The following is a 10,591-nucleotide window of genomic DNA, read 5'->3' on the forward strand; positions in this document are numbered from 1 at the left end:
GGGATAGAATGCGGTTTTCAATGACGACGCTTGTCCTTGCGTCGCCGTGGTAACCGCGCACAGTGATGACGCCTAGTATAAGAAGGCATACCTGGTAAGCGTTCGGCTTACCTGCCGACGCGTGTGACTGTTTGTGTTCCAGGAACTGGTAAGAGAGGACCACTTATCTCATGGTTTACTTTTCAATGAGATTTAGCTTTAATGGTACTTGACGAGTAGCAACAAAATAAGCTATATGTTGTGCTTTTCGTACTTGATATACGTGTTCTATAATTGGAAATGCGTCATCATTTCACGTAATGATGGTTAATTACAATTGTCTTCACTACGGAACTTATAATGAATTGTTTTGAATAAGGCAGAAATGGCCTGTGACCATTAAGAAGAGTTGTTTTGCCCGTTTGGTGAAGGGCGGGATTTATTCTCATGAAAATGCCTAGTTGCCACAGGCAACCTTGATATACACAATTAATGTATATTCTAAATTGGACAATCAGTTTTATTTACCTTCGCTACTTACATTTTTTGTTTAGATTGATATTGGGGATTGTACCCCGTTACTACTACATGGACAAATAGTCATAAGAACTGGTTACATCAAATTTCGGGTAAGGACATCCACCAAGTTGTCAGTTTGTCTCAAGGGACCATTGCAGAATTTGGTTATATTATTCAATGAATTGAAGAATAATGATTACTAATGGGTTCTTTTTTCTTTTTGTTTGTGTTTTTGTTTCTGTTTTTTGTGCTCTTTTTCTGTTTACTCAAACATAACAATGTATTATGATATGTTTGCATATTTTTCTACACCCATGAACCCTTCCCTTTTGCCCATCCTTGTTTTTCTGTCTAATTTCTTTCATGTTATCATGCATATTTTGTGGTCACGATATTTGAAAACTGGTATTATGTTATACTTTATGATGTCGTTCATACAAATTGTTTTTTGACTATGATATATTGTATGTCCTATATTACAATTATGGGTAGCCCGGATTTGAAAAAGGCTCAGTGGAGCCGAAACATGTTATCAATTATGGGCTCAATGGTCATGGATGATCAATAAAGCATAATCTAAGATTTAACTCAACTTGAGTTGTTGGCGCAGAGTCCTGTATTTTCATTAATTAATTGCTTTAGAGTTGTTTTCATGAGCTACAACCATTCTGTTAGGAAGACAAAGGAGCAGCGTGGGGGAAGGTAATGAGGGGATAGATACCTACTTGGAAGAAGCAACACACCTGGGCAATAACATGTGGTATCAACACATGAAAAGGGTGGGAGAGAGAACATCTAATGAGGGCTGCCACGTGTGTTCCCTCATACCTTATGCTTAAGAAACCTCCAGAATATTCATAGCCACAGAAGTATCAGTGAAAAAAGCCCATTGCCTGACGCATCTTGCACTTTGCCTGACAAGAGGACAGTTCCATGGAAGAACAGCATCCGTAGTGTGGATGAACAAGGCGCAATCTCAAAGAGAAGATAGTTATGTGCAAGATTTAAGGACAAGAGAGAAGCCAGAAACAAGGTATTGAATAATAAAATATGAGCAGCCTGGAATAGATGGAGCTGGAATCAAGGTAGAAGAAAATAAGATGCAAAATTGCCAAGTCAAGAATGAAGAAGAGACACAGAGATGTTGGGAAAGAGGACAACTGCATATTTAAGGAAAAGTACTAACTCACAAAGGATGGGTTGATGGATTAGTTGTATGCAAAGCATCAGCATTGACCAGACAGTGGGAAGCATTTGTGGAGAATGCAGAAAAAGAGTGCAAACACCAATGGCCGAAGATTACAAAATTGTTGACATGGTTTGACGATCAAGGAGGACCATTGCAGCTACTACCCCTGAAGGATGCATCGTTATGTTTCAGAAATAATGGTATGAGGAAGGTTGCAGAGAATCGCCAGTGTGGCCGAATTTCTGATGTACCGGGTATGAATGAAGGGACCACCGTCTTAATGTATCATTATTGGGCTTGTGAGACAAGAGCCTAAATGAAGCTGCCCAAGGATTGGGGAAGGACGTGCTCCTTATGCTCCTTAGTGCTTGTCCATGTTCCAATGTTAGTGATTCCTCAGAGTGACCTGAAAATTGGAGAATTTCCAAAAGCAGATGCCCATTTGAGAAGGGGAAGATCACTCGAATTTCTCAATCGAACAAGAAGGGAACATTATTTCTCAGCAAAAAACTCAGTTGAAGCTGTTGATGCCATCCCATATGAACACAGGTTGTTCAGCATGGGATCCAGGTGATGGCTAATGCTAAGTGGTTACAATTCACTCACTGGCAGATTCTGCAGACAATTAACACCACCATAAAGGGATTTAATGCTATCAAGGAAGAATTGAGGGCCATATGAGTTATGACCCTACAGAACAGATATGTCCTAGATATGATCACAGCGATGGAAGGAGGAGTTTGCGCCAAAATCGGGCCATCATTTTGCACATTCACACCTTCTCACGATGACAAGAATGGGACCTTGACAGAGGCCATAACGTTGCTGACAAACCTATATAACAAGATGGAAGATGAGACAGAAGACATCATAGATGATGGATGGTTCATGTCCATTTTCTCATGGGTCCCACAGTGGATCGTGAACATCTTCAAGCTTCTTGTAGCAATATTGGTGATGGTGATGTTTGGATTCTGTGTGATCAGGATCATAATTGCATAGTGCAAGAAGACAGCCAAGAAAGCAGTAGGAATGAGAATCATGATTGATGTTGAATCAGGATTTGGGATTAAGGAATTAACTGATGAAGAAATCAGGGGATACATAAAGGGCTGAATCTTTGCACTTGAAGGAATGAAGTTCCTATATCCGAAGAATCACAAGAAGTACGTGGGACAGTGGGTCTAATGGACAGTGCAGTCACATGACCTGGAGTGTGGACGAACATTTTAACTCAGCTGGTTCCCTGAAGGGAGTGATGGAGATTTGGACTCCAAAGAAGCACTTCTTCAAGAAACAGGATCAAGATGTGGAGACTGATGAAGGAGTGGTCGATGAATCAACCAGACGGGGAGTGTAGAGTGTTAGGAAGATTTCTCACACAAGTGCTTAATTCCCTCTACCTTAGAGCCCTCCAGCTCTTTTGCTATATTTTGGGGCTTTGAACTTTTCATTTTCAATGTCTTTTACTTTTGTGTTCTTTGGTTATGGAGTTTAAAAACAACTCCAGTGGCATCATCTTTTTCTGTGTGTCACACAGCACCTTCAGTGCAGTGGCACAGGGGTGTCTTTTCAGACTCCCCAAGGTTTAAATACCTTCACTAAGAATGACTACTGTCTCTTAGGCATGTAAAGTTAAATTGACTTTACTAGTCTCTTTAAATTGACTGACCCAGCACACCCTATCTTACTATAGAGTGCTGCAGGGGTTGCTTAACTTCCCCTAAGTCAAACCACTCACGTACCAGTAAAATGTTACCTTTTCATATTTTAAATGGCTGGTGGCAGTGGTTTAGATCAACTACCATGATTTTTCACGACTGATAACAACGGTAGCTCAAAATCAGGGGTAGCCATGTTTTTCAATATGGCGCCCGAGACCTATCTGTAAAAACAGACTCTGGTCATCTTTTTTCGCCATTTCTTTTAGGAAAAGTCCTTTTTGTGTGTAACTCTGCGTACCAAACCAGGTTTGGTCCCTTTGTTTGTGCCCTTTGCTGGGCTTCTGTGCTGAAGCCCTCCTCTGGTGCCATAGTGTCTGGGGTGGACAGGATGTGAGGGAGGTGCCCGAAATTCCCTGTGCTTAGTCTCCTAGGAGACCTGAATGCACTCTGGTATGATTGGCTGGCTGACTGTCCGGCAAGGACAGCTACCCTGCTGGGTGAGTGACAGCCAGACTGAATGAATGGGGGGAAAACTGTTTAAAAGCAGGTCTCTGGGACTTGGAAAGCAGACTTGACCACTGGAACAAAAGAACCGAAGAGGAGAGAAAGGAAGAGGACTGCTTCAACTGCTGGATGACAGGTGAAGCCCTGCTGCAGGTCTGAATTGCCTGAAACTCCATCGATAGAGAAGCCCTTCACGGTTAACTTCTTCTCTTGAGCTTGGTGGGAACAACCAACTTGCAAGCCAACTGGACACCGTCCTATTCTGGTCAAATTTTCATCAGAGTACTGTTGAAAACTGGATAGCCAGAGGGAAGGAAACCAGGGGGACTTTAAGGCACTCACACCTTAAAACCAATGTCTTGCTACAGCTTTTGGCCTCTTCCCTGGGCAGTGCAGGAACCGCCTGACATCCTCCTTCTTGTCCCCACGACTGAAGCACAGGAACAGCGAGATCTGCTCGAACTGCCAGGAACAACTGCCTCAGCTACAGCTTTCTTCATTTGAAAAGGTACTGTGCAAACACGGTCTGGAAATCTTTTCGGCCATCGAGAAAGTGGGTGAAACTTTCCTCAACTACAAAGGCTTGTCCTTCCCTAAACATTCGTCAAACTTTTCGCCTATCCAAATTCTTTACAAATCCATGACAAAGACTTAACCGTTATATACCAGAACTGTGCTATACTATACAAAAGACTCTGAACCATTGACTTTGGCCCAGGCCTATAGAGAATAATTGCTGGTTGTATTTAACTGAAACCCTTTGCCCTGCCTTTGAATGTATTTGGTCTGTCTATTCTTTTAACAATGTATTTTCCTCCCTTTTCTAAGTATCTGAAGTATCATTTTGCTCCTACTTCATTTTTAGCTAAACTTGTTCAGTTACTTACGGTTGGATTTTTGTGGTGTATTAGTGTGTAATATTGAGCTGCTTATACTAGTGTAATGTTTTATAAATGATTGAGTAAATAAATGTATATTCTTTTACTAAGAAACCTTGAGTAATTGTTTACTTGAACCACTGTATTGGTTGGTCCTTTGTGTAACTTATTCTACTGCTCACTTAAACTCTTGAGATAAGTTTGGCTGCTCAGCCATCACTACCACTTTACTGTGTAGTACAGGCTTGTACAAAAGGTGAAATTGTGCTTACACTTGTCTTAATTACCTGTAGTGTTCCCAAAGGGTACTGCAGGTGATTCTGCCTAACATAGAGGAGCAGCCGAATGCCTCTACAGCCTGTATGTTGGAAGCCTGAAACTGTGCCACGCTTGACACCAGTAGTTCTGAACATACTGCGACGAGGGTTCGAGAAATGATATCCATTGAGAAAGCCTTACCAGATGTATGGCCGAAGAGATGACAATCGCTTGGAAGAGATCCCTGAAGGAATATGAAAACAAGAAGAAGAGAAGCTGGTGACGTCACAAGAGTTGAGAGTGACGCACTAAGTAGAAAAGAAGATGTATGGACCTTATAGAAACTGATGATGAAATAAGGAATCGAGTGAACGTCCTTATGAAGAAATGAAAATTGCGTGTGTATGTGGCGCACTGCAGAAAATGTAAGCCGTTCAATGAATGTACAGACGCAGCAACGCAAGTGACCTAGAAGCTGGTTATACATAGTGAATAGTCTGCAGGCAAAGCCACCATTGTATAGTGTTTGGACATCAGTGCCATACATTTTAGTAAGTACAAAATCCACAGAGAAAGAAGGATCGAGAGCTGTGTGTGTCACAGCAAAGAATTAGCTGGAGATCATGGACTTGAATCGAGAAATGCTGTTTGGCTTGGTATCAAAGCTGCAGCAAGCCAAGGCTGGTTATCTGTCCATGAAGAACAGTGAACGTGAGAAACTGAATTATCCCTCGTTAAGCTGCAAGGAAGGAACACCATGAGTAATACGTTTATTAGTTCAAGACAATTAAATGCTATAAAATGGGCGGAATTGCAGTCTTTTGTCAAGTGAGCCAAGGATGGAAGTAAGTGTTTGGCATGTAGACTAGAACTATGATAAGCATGTACCCAAACTCCCTTTTATTCCCAAGAGAACAGAAGCTACCACAAGGCCAAGTTCAAAGACAGTCTGCATGGCAGAAGGCATGGGCGATGAGAGATGAGTAGCTAATTGGGTGGGAAGCAAAGTCATGGCCACCTCCCGGCACCTGGGTATGAGTTTACATACTGCTAAGGAGCCGAAGGTTTCAGACATGGCATGAGCATATAGAAAGTATACTTAGATGTTCCTGTTAGTACAATCCCGATCCCTAGTAGCTTTTTCTTATTTGCCATGTATTATGCGGTCATGAATGCCAAACCTTTGCTATATAAGTGTATTTTTATGTCATTTGTGCTGAAAGCAGAATTGAACATCAGTTGATGTCCGTTGTAAATCCCTGTTTTAGACAATTTATAATAAAACAGTCGGATGAGACTTTGCCAACTTCCTGAGTCAGTCTGATTATTTGGTTTAAGAGTTACTCTGCATCTTATCCTTTGCATGACATGTTACTGATTAAGGACCTTATGTTCACCACCCCCATAATACCTGTATGTTAGAAGCCTGAAACAGTGCCATGATTGACACCAGCAGTTGTGACTATTGCGTGTTGAGTCTTTGAGAAAAGTTATCAACTGAGAAAACCTTATCAGATGTATACCCAAAGAAAGAACACTCTCTTGGAAGAGATCCCAAAAGGAATATGAAAAAGAGAGAAAGAGAAGTTGGTCTCATCACAAGGAGTGAGTGTGATGCACTGAGAAGACTGGCTGAAGAAGAGAATATTTGGACCTTATAGAAACTGATGATGCAGTAAAAATCGAGCACATTTTCATATGTGGAACACAGATTGAACCTGTTAAGAGTACAGCTGAAAATGCAAGCCATTTGATAACTGTACAGATGCAGCAACGCAAGTAGATCAAGTAATCTTAGAAGCTGGCTATACTTAGTGAAAAGATTGCAGGCAAAGCCACCATTATATAGAAGCTGGACATCAGTGTCACAATTTTAGCAAGTTCAGACCATGAAGAGAAGTGCTGAAGGCTGTGTCGCAGCAGAGAATTAGCTGAGAGCATGAATGATCGGGAAGGGCTGCCTGGTCTGGTGTCAAGACTGAAGGCAGCCAAGAACTGGTTATCTATCCTTGAAGAACAGTGACCATGAGAAGATGAATTATCCCTAGTTAAGGTGAAAGGAAAGAACACCATGAGTGCCAAGTTTATTAATTCAAGACAATTAAATGTTCAAATGGTCTGAATTGCGGTCTCCTGTCACGTGAGCCAAGGATGGGAATAGAGTTGGAAATGCAGTCCAGAACTATGATAAGCATGTGCCCTTACTCCCTTATATTCCCAGAGACGAGAATACATTGCAAGGCCAAGTTCAAAGATAGTTTGCATGGCAGAAGGCATGGGTGATGATGGACTAATTGGGTGGGGAGGTAAACTCAAGTCCACCTCCTGGCACCTGGGTCTGACCTTACAGTCTGCTAAGTGAATGTTCCAGAAGGCACGAGCGTGCCAACCAATTGTAGAGGGCCATATAACAAAGGGCCTTATAGTTTGAGAGCCAATAGTGTACTGTGTTTCTAATAACTGTTGAAGATTACTTTCACTAGGGGTGGGCATGAGTTGTCCACCTGACTGTAGAGACCCAATCACAACCCAACCTCTTATAGAAAGTATACTTAGATGTTCCCTTTGAACCAAACACAATCCCCCGTAGGTTATTCTTATTTTCCACAAAGTATGACATCACTTATGATGAGTTTTTGCTGTAAAAGTGTTTTTTTTTATTTACATCCTTTGAGAGAACGATGTGCAACGTCCGTTGATGTCGGTGTAACTCCCTGTTATAGACAATTGACATAAAACAGTGAACAAACTGTGCCATCTTCCTGAGTTGGTCTGATTATTGGTGTAAGGAGTTATTCTGTTTCCCATCCACCTGCATTACACGCTACCTAACAAGGGCCCTAAGCTCATCGATGTTGAATAGCAGTGGTGAGAGGGATGAGCCTGTGGAACTCAGCAAGTTCTTATGCAGGGTGTTGCGCTGAAGGGGGGTAGCCATGTTGTTTCCATTCTTTCTGCTATGAAGGAGTTTAGCCAGATTAACACTGTTTTGCTGATTCCGATTCCTTCAAGTCTTTTGATGAGTGTTTTGGATGAACTGCGTCAAAGGCTGCTGATAGATCAATAGTATTATTGCCAATTTGGAACCACTTCATTAACATTTAACAAATTACAAAAACATATCATAGCATAAACATTTTATACATACAAACATGAATCATTAAATTGGTAATGAATGAAAAAGAGGAAAAAGAAAAGAAAGAAAGAGTAGAAAAAAAATAAAAAATAAAAATGACACATAAATATATATCAGAGCGGATGTGGGTGAGGCTGTGAGGGGGAAACAGAAGGCAGCCAACACCCAAGGTCACACAAAGCAGAAAATAACATATTTAGGCAATTAAGGAATTCTGGGCATCTTCTACAGGGCACATATTATCCTAAAGTTTACCAAATCATGAAACATGTGAATGTCATTGCTATCCTACAACAATTAAAATGAAACAGGAATGTCTACTTATCTTTGCGAAGGCCATCCCGGCACTGCATGCGAGATTAGACCAAGTCTGCATCCAAGAAGTCCCTCCAAATCTTATCAAAAGAAGGCCTCTTCTTTTGCACTGAGTAGATCACATTTTCAATATTACATGTACAAAGCATCTCCTCCAACCAACTGTTTTTGTCAGATAACCAGCAGATTTACAGTTTCGTAGAATTCAATTCTTTGCCACCATGGCCCCTTCAAAATCCACATGATCTGATGATGATTCAAATATTCAGGCAGGATGGTTTTCCCCAAAATTAAAGTCTCAAAATCAAAGTCTAGATTTTCCTCGAGCACTTTGTTCATTCTGGCTGCGATCTCACTCCAGAATGTCTCACCTTATGGCACTCCCGTAGCATATGATCCTTCATGCCCTGAACGTGACCACAACGCCAGCAGCTGTCTGATGTCATCAATTTCCGTTCTTTCATCCTTACCAGTGCCCAGAACACTCTATTCAAGATCATAACCTGACAGGACCTTTCTCCTACATTCTGGGACATTCTTTTGATATTGCCACACAGATCACTCTATCTATCCGGTGTCATCTCTTCCCTCAGACAACTAGACCGCACACGTAAAGCCGCTCAGTAAATTATACATCTTAGAACCCGAGTGATCATTGTCGCCAATTTTTTTAACCATGGACAATAACTCAGATTCGTCCAAAGATGGAATGTGCACTGCTCTCTTCAGCTTTCTGTATTCTCCATATGTACAATCAGATAGTCCATAATCAAGTTTCAATGCTCAAAATGTTTTCCATCTTGTCCCTACAAAGAGGTCTTCAATTTTACTGATGCCAGCAGGGAACCATGTTGGAGTCTGCATTGATTTTTTAATCATCCCATATCGATAATAATTCTGCTTCCATTCCTCTGTGCCTGGTCTAGTATCCAATTTATTTCTACATCGTACAGCATTTGTGTATAAACGTAGCTTTCTAGGAGTTCTGCTAGGTGCGGGATGTTTAAATTAGTCGACAGTTTGAGGAACCAGAAGGTGTCTCACACTCGGGTCCGCGGAGATCTGTCGTCCAGGTGGCCAGGATACAGCCATCGCTATTGGATCCAGTTCCTTGGGTGGAACAGTGGTGGAGGATCACCTGGCCGAGGGGAGTGGAGGTGGGACACCGATGGATGAGATGTGGTATCTGCTTACTTTTAACACTGTTTCCCCATCCTACCCCGTAGGATATCTAGAAGCTCTACCTCCCTTTTCCAACACTACACTTTCTGACACGATGACAAACAACGGACTTACACCAGAGCCGTTTACCTGACATGTCCCAAAACAAGGGTCAGGCAGAGTCATGCAATTGATAACAACTATACACACTTGACAGCCCTTTCCATTCCCCACAGGGATTAAAGGCAGAGCACAAGAGCACACTACGAGCAAGGCTGAACGCACAAGGAAGCAGCTATATCAGATTGGCAGTTAAAATGGAGGAGAAAGGCAGCGAGACCCGAAAGGATGATGAGGAGGGAAGTGTCCTTGCTGTTTTTGTCCCAGACCCAGGAGGCCTCCGTGAAAAGGATCATAAATCAGGGATATAAAGCTGGTGTTCTGCATGGCAGATGTCAAAGGTGCTCGGGGGACTCCCGCGCTAATAACCAAGGCGTGGAGGCGTGCTGGCTACCGTGGTATCATCCTTAACTCCAGAGACAAGAAACTCCAGGGAGTTGAACACAGCCAGTGAGTTGGAGAGAGAGCTGATAGTAAGCCGGACTGTGTTGAGCTGAAGGTTGCAATCAGCAACCAACTGTGACCGCAAGGACTTGTGAACAAAGGACTTGTGTGTGGTTATAAACTTTAAAGAAATCCCAGTTAAGGTCCAGGTGAAGAGGGGTCCGGCGCCATGTGGGTGATCATTCAAAAGACTTTGACTGGGACCGGGTTTGGAATCTACAAGTACCAGAAAGGCTGACATGAGGTGTCAGAGTGGTCCTACAAGTGTCACATCAAATCCTTTGTACAATCGAAAGTCTCTGACCCGAAGCCCACAGAACGCTAAGGGAAGGTAGAACCTCGCTTTCAAATGAGATTGTGAACATTGTGTGAGAATGGCTATGTGAACCGGATGGAGGGATGCTAAGGGGAAAGCAAGAGTAAA

At 42.2% G+C, this 10,591-nt stretch overlaps 1 long non-coding RNA gene across 1 annotated transcript; it reads left to right on the forward strand.

The window, feature by feature from the left end:
* Positions 1 to 266: 266 nt before the first annotated feature.
* On the forward strand, positions 267 to 1,101 carry LOC138493386 (uncharacterized). The gene is made up of 2 exons (XR_011276415.1): positions 267 to 608; positions 991 to 1,101. It is a non-coding gene; the product is annotated as an uncharacterized lncRNA (long non-coding RNA).
* Positions 1,102 to 10,591: the final 9,490 nt, after the last annotated feature.

The sequence above is a fragment of the Ambystoma mexicanum genome, chromosome 10 (assembly GCF_040938575.1).
Source record: "Ambystoma mexicanum isolate Mex_15411 chromosome 10, UKY_AmexF1_1, whole genome shotgun sequence".
Lineage (NCBI taxonomy): Eukaryota > Metazoa > Chordata > Amphibia > Caudata > Ambystomatidae > Ambystoma > Ambystoma mexicanum.